The sequence below is a fragment of the Azolla caroliniana genome, unplaced genomic scaffold (genome assembly GCF_043228905.1).
Source record: "Azolla caroliniana isolate FFs.n. ecotype wild unplaced genomic scaffold, voAzoCaro1.0.p SCAF_22, whole genome shotgun sequence".
Classification (NCBI taxonomy): Eukaryota; Viridiplantae; Streptophyta; class Polypodiopsida; order Salviniales; family Salviniaceae; genus Azolla; species Azolla caroliniana.
Genome location: NW_028230457.1, coordinates 9,039,485 through 9,047,444, shown reverse-complemented (window position 1 = coordinate 9,047,444; position 7,960 = coordinate 9,039,485).

Sequence of the window (7,960 nt, the reverse complement as noted above, 5' to 3'; positions counted from 1 at the left end):
TAAATCGCGGTACGAGCTGCAAGACTCTTCCTAATGGCAACGTGATCTGACATTCTTGCAGTGCTTGCCATGTCTCGTTTTCTGCGGGGCTACCGCCGGCACTCCCTATGGTATTCGCCTTTTGCCGTTCCGCGTCCGCGACGTTCCTTTCATTGGCTTCCTTCACCCATTCCGTCGCCTGTTTTCGTATGGCCTCTTGTGTTTCCCACTCTTTGGCCATGCCTTTCGACCGTGTGGTTACTTGTTGTACATCCGCCACTTCCGGAACCACCATATTAACTGCTGGTCGTTTATCGTAGCTCTTTGCCGGGCACTGGTTACTGTAGTGGCCTTCCTGCCTGCAGTAGTAGCAGTACTCTTTACGGGTATTGTTGGATTCAGCATTGCTGGTAGCCGGAGTCGGTCCCGTAGTGAGTGGTGCGTTCTGTGCCGGTTGGCTCCTTGGGGTTCCATGTTCCGGGTCCCTAGTGTGACCACCTTTCTTGAAATTACGTTTCTTATTATTCTTATTTTTATTTCGGTAGTCCTGTCGTGGTGGATCGTAACATCGGCCGTAGTCCTCCTGGTGCCTTCGGTAACCAGGGGAATGGTCTCTGTCGTATTGCTCGTGTCGTCTGTTGGACTCCCGATAACGGTCCGATCGCTCATACCGGTCGTAGTTATCATGCTGATCCCCGTACCGGCCATCATTCTCTTGTCTGTCTCCGTACCGGACATCCTGTGCCGGTCGGTACCGGTTCATTCTTTGCCAACGATCTTCATCTTCGTCTCGGCTGCTTCTTGGCTCGATCCGTCGGACGGGTGGTGCTTGTCGGTTTAACAGGTTATACTCGCACCGGTCCGTTGTATGACTCTTGGATTGACAAATCACACACTGGGTTCGCATGGTGCACTCCACTGCCGAGTGTCCGGCATTCAAGCAGATCGTGCATTGAATTGCCTGCCGGAACCGGAGATCTTCATCGGTGGGTAACGCCCGTTGCAGTGCTCCCAGTGTAAGCCATGAGCTTGACTTTTCCATTTCTCTGACCCGGTCAATGACCTGGTCAATGGTGCTTCCTCGAAAGTCGATCACCGTACACACCGTGCGTAACGGTTCCCGGAGTGCGTTTAAAAATATCGTCCGTAATTCCTCCTCCGGGGGTGCACGGGCAAGCTGGCTATGCATTCGTTGGAAACGGATGACGAATTGGGGAATGCTTTCCCCTGCCTCCTGTCGGATCGTATAAAACAGGCCCACCATTGTCGTCTGGTCGACCTCCTTGTGGAAAAAATGCAAGAATTTTGCTTTTAATTCTGCAAAGGTTGTGATGGTCGTCGGGTCCTGCGTCCGCCGCCATCGTGCCGCTGGTCCTTCCAACGTGACCCCGAATTCCGCTATCTTCGAGCGTTCTTCTTCCTCCGGTGTCAGTCGCTGGGACGCGTGATTTGCTTCCCATGTCTGCTCGAAGGCATGAACATGCGCTTCCGCGTCCGGATCATCGCGATACTTTGAGTATTGGAACGGCATGTCGTCGTCCAGTATTAGGCCGCGGTTTAGTGGCGTTTGTTGATATCTTTCCGGTTTTCTCTCCGGTTCCACTTCCGGTTCTTTTGCCGGTGCTTTTTCCGGTTCCTCTTCCGGTTCTTTTTCCGGTTCCTTCACCGGCTCTTCTTCCGGTACCTTCGCCGGCTCTTTCGTTGGTGTCGGTGGCTTTGCTTCTTCCACTTCCGGTGTTGGTGGGTTGACGGCTTCCGTTTGCGGTTCCGGATAGCCCTGGTCGAACGGTTCCGGTTCTGGAGTCGGCACGGTATCCGACCCGTCGTCCTCCTGGCCGCCGGGGGTATCGTTGCTGCTCCGGTAGTTCGTGTGCACGCTGTATCCCCCTTCGGAATCCGATTCGTAGGCTGAAAAGGCTTCTGCCTCGTTTTCTCCGCTTGCCAGCGCCTCGAGGAGGCGTTCGGTTTCCCGGAGACTACTTAGACCGCTTCCGCCGTCCTGGTCGCGAGTTTGCTGTAACCGAAGAGATTCCTCCGCGACTCTCCGGATCTCGTTGGAGAACGAACGATCCGAGCGAATTTCGTGCGCTGCTTGCTAGAAAGTCTCACGCCGTCTTTGCCGTTCGGCGAGGCGTCGAGCTCGGTCTGTAACCAGGTCGTGCGTTGGTCTCGTCATCCATTAAGCCGTCGTTCGCTGCGAGAAAGCAGGAATCGTGGTCGCCAAAACTGTGTTGTTCTTTGACCGGACAAGGCCTAACACAAGGTGTCGCGGAGACACTTCACCAAAGGGTGATTACGGCATAGGATTATGACTCAACGATTACACCGACTTACGTAGGTTACACGATTAGAGCGCTTTTGTTAATTACACGCGTAAGATATAACAGTAATTACAGAACGGAAATCAATACAGAAGTATAAACACCATACGCTCTATTAATTATCCGTTGCGATTACAATGGGCTCCGGGCCTTTAAATAGGTTTCCGGTCCGTAGTACAAAACGGTGCCTATCGCACCTATTCGGGATCCGTCCGGATCTGGAACGGCATACCGTTTCCAGTCCGTCCGTCCATACTATGCTTATTTACAACCATACTTAATTAATTCCTTCACTCCGTATTTTGGACTTCTTGTCGGCCGGTAACAGTGCTTCTCACGCATCATGGCGCGTGTTACCTCGAGTATTTGCCGATTCTTTCTCTCGGCTACCCCGTTTTGTTGGGGAGTGTGTCGGCATGAGAATTCTTTACGAATGCCTTCACCTTGGAGATAGGAGGTGAACTCGTCGGAGGAGTACTCCTTTCCTCCGTCCGATTGTAGGCATCAAATGTGCCGACCGGTTTCTTTCTCCACTTGGCTTTTGAGCCTTTGAAAGTGGGAGAGCACTTCGCTCTTCTTCTTCATCGGGTATATCCACGAGTAGCGCGAGTGGTCGTCAATGAAGGTGACATAGTAGCGGCATCCGCTGAGCGTCGGCGTTTGAGCCGGTCCCCATACGTCCGAGTGGATTATGTCAAGGAGGCCTTTGCTTGCGGAGCTCTCCTTCGGGAATGGGAGTCGATGTTGTTTGTTGAGTTGGCATGCTTCGCACACTCGGTTGACTCATTTCGATTCGAAGGCCGGAAGTCCGATTACGACTCCCTTTGATTGCATTCCGCGAAGCCTTTGGAGGTTTACGTGGCCGATTCACTTGTGCCACAACTCGATGTTTGTCTCGGTCTTGAGACCTTTGGCATACATGGACGATTTTACCTCGTTCGAGTCGAGGATGAACAAGCGATCGTCTCTCCGTCCCTTGGCTATGAGTCGGTCGTCTTTCTCGATGAAGCAACCTTCATTGTTGAAGCAGACTTGCATGCCTTGCTCCACGATTTGGCCGACCGAGACCAAATTCTTTGTTATTGTGGGCACGTGCAAGACATTCTTGATGCAAGTTTGCTCGTCTTCTTTCCCGAATGGGACATCGCCGATGTGCCGAATGGGATGCGGAGTGTCGTCTCCGATCTCTATGTAGTCGGGTCGATCCGGCGTTCGCAAGTCGCGAAACCACTCTTGGTGCGACGTCATGTGGTGTGAGGCGCTGGAGTGTACGAACCACGCGTGTTCAGAGTTGGAGGTGCTTGCGGAGTTTGCGGGATCGGAGGCCATCATAGAGTTCGCTCTATGCCTCATCACAAAGAGTCCACCGTAGTCCGCGTATTCCGCGTTCGCGGCGTAATTTGTGAGTTGCCGGCTTGTTGAAGCCGACTCGCTTCATCTTTTTCGGCACTCCTCTTCGCAATGGCCGATTTTGCCGCAATAGTTGCACGTAGGTGGCATCGTTCGCCGACCTTGTTCGGCATGGAAGCTCCCCCTTCTTGTGAAGGTTCCTCGATGGCTTCCGTTTCCTTGCCGAAATTGTGAATTCCCTTTGTGGCATAGGTCGAATTGACCTCTTCCGCGTCGACCTCGTCTATGGGCACCATCCGTATCGAAGAAGAGCATTTTTCCTTCCGATGTGTTGGTCTTTGGTTGAACGTGGTTTTCTTCAACCAATAGCATTGATTGGAGGTTGAAGAACGAGGGAGGGGTATCTCTCGCCAAGATTGCCGTTCTCAACGGGTTGAATCGTTGTGCGAGGCCGCCCAAGCATACTTGCACCATCTCGTCCTCATCGATGTTGACGTTGATGGAGCCAAGAGAGTCGCAAATGCTCTTGATCTTGGCGGTGTAGTCCATCACGAACATTTCTTTTTGTCGTATGTTGTTCAACTCTTGCCGGAGTTGAAGCTTGCGCGCAGATGTGTCCACGGCGAAAATCTTCTTGAGATTTTCCCACACCTCTTTGGGCGTCTTGGCGTCACGAATGTGGCTAAGCATGTGGTCATTTACACATGTTGCCAAGCAATACATTACCCGACTCGCGCCTTGCTCCCACGTTGGGTAGTTGGCGTGTGTGGTTTCGGGTTTGTTTTCTTGTGCGTTGTTGATGTAGCTCCAATACCCTTGGCCGACAAGGTATTGATTCATCTTGTACTCCCAAGATGAATAGTTGCTTCGGTCTAGCTTTTCGCTAGGGAGTGAGCTTCCCATTTGTTTGTTCATGTTGATTGTTGTGTCTTCCGTTTTGTTTTTCTTCTCTTGGTTGCGTACACGTCCTTCGTAGCGGCACTACGGTAGCGGATAGCGAATAGCCGGAATTTGTCGTTGGCATCTCGAACACACAATCACGAATAAGCGGTGGGCTTAGTGGATTTCCTAAACCACACGCTATGATACCATGTTAAGTAATTAGGTAATTAACTAGGGTTAATTAGAGACTAATTATATGGTTACGTTAAGTAGCGGAAGATTAGTATGATATGCGCGTGAGAGTGTGTGAGAGGAAGAGAGAGAGAGAGAGGAAGTTACACTTGAACACAAAGATAAATGGGGGATGATTGACTATATTGAAAAGTGTCGTCAACCTACAAAAATACCCACAATGAGGTATATATACAACCCATGTGCAAAGGTGCACATGTGTGGGTAGAACATAGGTACTTATGTGTAAGTCCTACATTAAATGTACTAAGGAGTGGAGGATCTAGAATATCCCACTTAAGTACAAGGTCCTATTTAAAGGCTTAAGGTCAACACATTAACTATTGTTGTGTCTTCCGTTTTGTTTTTCTTCTCTTGGTTGCGTACACGTCCTTTGTAGCGGCACTACGGTAGCGGATAGCGAATAGCCGGAATTTGTCGTTGGCATCTCAAACACACAATCACGAATAAGCGGTGGGCTTAGTGGATTTCCTAAACCACACGCTATGATACCATGTTAAGTAATTAGGTAATTAACTAGGGTTAATTAGAGACTAATTATATGGTTACGTTAAGTAGCGGAAGATTAGTATGATATGCGCGTGAGAGTGTGTGAGAGGAAGAGAGAGAGAGAGAGGAAGTTACACTTGAACACAAAGATAAATGGGGGATGATTGACTATATTGAAAAGTGTCGTCAACCTACAAAAATACCCACAATGAGGTATATATACAACCCATGTGCAAAGGTGCACATGTGTGGGTAGAACATAGGTACTTATGTGTAAGTCCTACATTAAATGTACTAAGGAGTGGAGGATCTAGAATATCCCACTTAAGTACAAGGTCCTATTTAAAGGCTTAAGGTCAACACATTAACTAGACTCGATCTAGGTAACTACTAAGTTACATGTGTTGACTAACTAGATTAAACTAGTTGAGCTTGATATCTCAACAAGCCTCCCCAATCCCAAACATAACAATCACCTCCGAATTACTACAATGCGTTATATTCCAATGCGGATACCAACTACAACTTTTGTCCGATCAAGGCTCCCAATTTCAAAGTGAGGTCCCTATTATTCGGTCGACACGTACTGGGATCCATGAAAGTTTTACATCCTCCACAAAGCAATGGACTAACAAAACATGTAAATAGGAAATTGTGGCTTTCATCGATCCCTTGCATCAAACATGGGACCAAATTTTATCATTCATTGTCCATGCATATAACACTTCAGTTCAAGTCTTTGCACGAATCAGCCGACTCAAAGAACTGTTAGGAATATGTCCCTCCTATGGGAGAAGTCGACAATCAGTGCCTATGAGAGAAATCGGCAGTCGACACTAGATGGTCGGTCGGATCGACCAACGAGTTGATAGGGTTGTCAACTGCTTTGAAGGGGGGGGGGGGGAGAGAGAGAGAGAGAGAGAGAGAGAGAGAGAGAGAGAGAGAGAGAGAGAGAGAGACGATTATGATAGTCGACTACATCATGGATGCTCTAGGTCAAGGAGAAGGCTGACTAGTCGGGTCAACTGGATAGCCGACATGGGAGTCGGCTAGTCGGGCTGACTGGAAAATTGACATAGGAATCGATTAGTCGGTTGATCAAGTGAGATTAATAATAATGAAAGTTATGTTTGTAAATAACCCATACTATGTATGACTATAAATACACCTAGGGAAAATATAGTGTTATTGTATGTAGTGGAGAACATAACGAAGAGCTTCTATCTATCTATCTATCTATATATATATATATAGAAGGCAACAGAGTAAGAGAGAGAGAAGTAAGAGCGCACGAGTGAGCGGCAGCACAATTCTGTGGAACTTGCCCTAAAACCCTAAGGGGTATTCTCTGAGTTTCAGAGATTTGTAATCTTTTTCTCTTTGTACTCCTGTTAATATAGTGGAATATCTATTCCCATGGTTTTCCCCTGTCTAGGGTTTCCACGTAAAACTGTGTACTGTGTATTTTGTTGTTTTTTGTATACCGTGTGAATATTTCAACACATCTTTCTCGTCTACTTACTGTCCTAACTCATCAAGAACCTGTGTGTACCAATTGGTGGCTTTACCGGTGACAAAGTCAACCACTATTCTAACAAGTGATCCACCATTATGTAACCTAAGCATCCCATAATAGCTACTGAAAAAGGCATACAATAAGAGGTGCCATGACATGACATACACAAAAGGTGCCAAAACTCTCATCTGTTTTCCCATCCGACATCAATCGTTCATGCATCAATGGGTTGATCTATTCACAGTCACAAAACATGTGCGTAATACGACCTACGTATCGCAATGTGACTCCAATTGCTCCACCTCAGTACACATTTCACACATGAAGTTGTTCTGCCTGCCAATCACCGCCACCACTACACAGTAGCTACCACTGAAGATTGAAGACCTCCTCTCGCAATTATCACACGACAATGTTTCCTGTTTGGGGTGGAAATGTGGTACTACCACAAACCATCCTAACTACACTTGAATTAAGTTAACCATAGTCATAGTCATTAATACCAACATGATCAAGTTAAGGTGGTTATGACAAGACCAAGAACCGCTTGTAACTAGCCAAGAACTATCATACATAAGTGTCCAACTAAAGCTATATAAACATAAACATTGAAATGGAATAGACAAGTTTTTGAGTTAAGATCTTAAGTATTTCACAATAAAACAATTCAAAGGTTGGTTACCTTCCATTTCAAATGTTAATATATGAAAATGCATGGTGTAATATATAATGTTATGGTGCATTCAATATTAGATTAATCATTTGTTTCTTACATGTTGTAAAGCACTAGTATATCAAGATCATGACCATTGACAACTTCTAATAACTACTTATAAAAAAACAAGGGAATAAAGATTGTGAAATGTTATTCAAGCAGAAAACTTCGAAATGCCCTTGGTCAAGCCTTAAATGTGAGAAATGGAATATGAATTAACGATATACATTGTCAAAAAAAGACACATGTTTTACAAATGTAGGATGAATTGACCATATAAATTGATCAAATAATTGTTCTTTCAAGGTTACCTAAAGGCATTTGAGAAAATAATGAAAAAGGGAATCGAGGAAATAAAGGAAATTTGGAGGGCAATTCTTTATAATAGAAGGGAATCGCAACTTTTTGTGGTGTTCTAATTGCAAACATTTGCATAAATCTTTAGTTTCATATTAA